The sequence below is a fragment of the Megalops cyprinoides genome, chromosome 2 (assembly GCF_013368585.1).
Source record: "Megalops cyprinoides isolate fMegCyp1 chromosome 2, fMegCyp1.pri, whole genome shotgun sequence".
Taxonomy (NCBI): domain Eukaryota; kingdom Metazoa; phylum Chordata; class Actinopteri; order Elopiformes; family Megalopidae; genus Megalops; species Megalops cyprinoides.
The window spans coordinates 56,089,059-56,091,187 of record NC_050584.1 but is presented as its reverse complement, the minus strand read 5'-3'; the positions used below and the strand labels follow the sequence as shown (position 1 = coordinate 56,091,187).

At 35.2% G+C, this 2,129-nt stretch overlaps 1 long non-coding RNA gene across 1 annotated transcript; it reads left to right on the top strand.

The window, feature by feature from the left end:
- Positions 1–701: 701 nt before the first annotated feature.
- On the top strand, positions 702–2,129 carry LOC118796518. The gene is made up of 4 exons (XR_005005895.1): positions 702–901; positions 1,382–1,515; positions 1,609–1,697; positions 2,013–2,129. It is a non-coding gene; the product is annotated as an uncharacterized LOC118796518 (long non-coding RNA).

Sequence of the window (2,129 nt, the reverse complement as noted above, 5' to 3'; positions counted from 1 at the left end):
ATTTTTAACTTCCTTGAGTTTACATGTATGAGTTCCAACCTTGAGCGAGTCGTTTCGTCGTGCTTGGAAAGGTACGTATCCGTCTTTTAGTTTTAACATACTTACAGGATAGTACTTGTGGTCGTTTTCATTCCATATATATATATATATATATATTATGTGTTACATCAATTTAATCTGTATGTGTAAAATCTTGATGGCATCTTGTTGTTGCCTTCGACAAGAATGTTATTGAATCTGATAATCAAACAACTATAACTGTTCAACGCGGCTATCGGCATATTCGTAAAATCGTGAGAGATTTGAAGTACTCTTGGCTCTGTTAACTAGAAAGTGTACATTGGTGAGAATATAAGTGAAATACAATAATTTTAGAACACAGTGCAGAATGCTTAACTCTGTTTAACATAAAAAAGGTTAACCCTGCTGTATTGTGATCTGTTTGAGGAAGAGGCATTCAATGCTGTAACGTCATTTCAAAAACGCAACTCTAGATTTCGCACATCTGTTGGCAACTGTAGAGATGATTTTGCTATAAATACTCATTTTTTACTTCACATATATTTTTTCTTTTAAGAATTGCTGCTCACTTGTCTGCTATATTCTTTTTTGCAATAAATCGCACGTTTAGTGATCTATATGTGGAAGCATCTCCACTGATGTCTCAATTATAACAATGTCCCTGTTTTGCAGATGAACAAATTACGGTTTGTTTTCCTTGTTCTGACTGCGGCAAATTCATTTAAAGTCACTGTGTCCTTTTCTAATGGTTTGGTTACAATGGCCTGTGATTCCATGAAGCCCGATCATTTTGGCTTCTCACCTCAAACTGGTCAGCCACCATATGTAATCGATCCTAAAAGATATGATGTCTCCGGCTCCAACAGGGCAGAAATCACAGGTAAATATCACAAGACAAGCCGAGCACTACATTCAGTTTCTGTGTTTAAGGAATCAACTTCTATTTATCTTTTTATTTTTGAAAAGCGGCGAACAGTCTGAATGTATAAATGTTACAGAATGCAACACAGTTGCATATGCCTTATCATAGTAATTTCTGTGTATCTGCAATTAGATTGATACAACAGGATTTGGTAAGATTTTTGCATTTTTATTTAAGATCTCTTATGCCATGTGAAGCTTGACTAATATTGCCAAGAGACACCAGGATGTTTTGATGCTATAATCATTGTGTGGAAAGAAAGATTTCCTTAAAATTAATTTATTTCAGAAAAATGTATACAATGTGCTGTATTGGTTTGCTGACATAACTGAACTGAAATATTGTCTCCGTTTAGATTTGCAATGTCAACTAGTACAAACTGTAGAGATTGCTTTTAAGTCCTGCGTACGTTTACGTCTTTTTTTTTTCTTGGTACAGTGACACTTAGGGGCAATCCTGATGAATTCAGAGGTTTTCTGTTGAAGGCCTCAGACCAAAATGGAAATGACGCCGGCACTTTCACTTTAATAGATACTTCTGAGACTCGGCTCCTAGATTGCAACGGAGTGTCAGTATGTATGATCATTTGAAAACATCTTTGCCTTGATTGTCTTTAATATTTTCAGTCCTGTTGTAACTAATAAGACTGATACCCCTCCCTCAAGGGTTCAGCTGTTAGCCAAACACGCAACATTAACAAGAAAGAAATCAGTGTCAAATGGAAACCCTCAATGGATGGACATTACACATTCAGGTTCTTTAATAATCTATTTTTTTCTTTAATAATCTACTAATAATCTAATTACCAAATGAAAATTGGTTATAGGGTTAATTCAGATACAATTAGGCTATACAGGCTTATATGTAATAGGGCTTATGCTCTTCTGATTGCTGCTTTATTTTTAAATTCAACATTCATCATTGCCAATATTTACATAATTTTGAGTGATATATGTTATTGAATATTATTTTTAAATGCCATGTCAGTGCACAGTTTTAAAGTGCTGGTAAGCAGACTTAATTTTAGTGATCTAAAAACCAAAATTTTGCCTCTGAACATTTTTTTCAGAGCCACATTTATTCAGAAACTAGAAGTATTCTGGGTTGCAGAGCCCGTTACTCCTCTACCCACCACCTCTGCCCCTGCTAGCACTTCAACAACATCAGCATCAACATCTACCGGGTC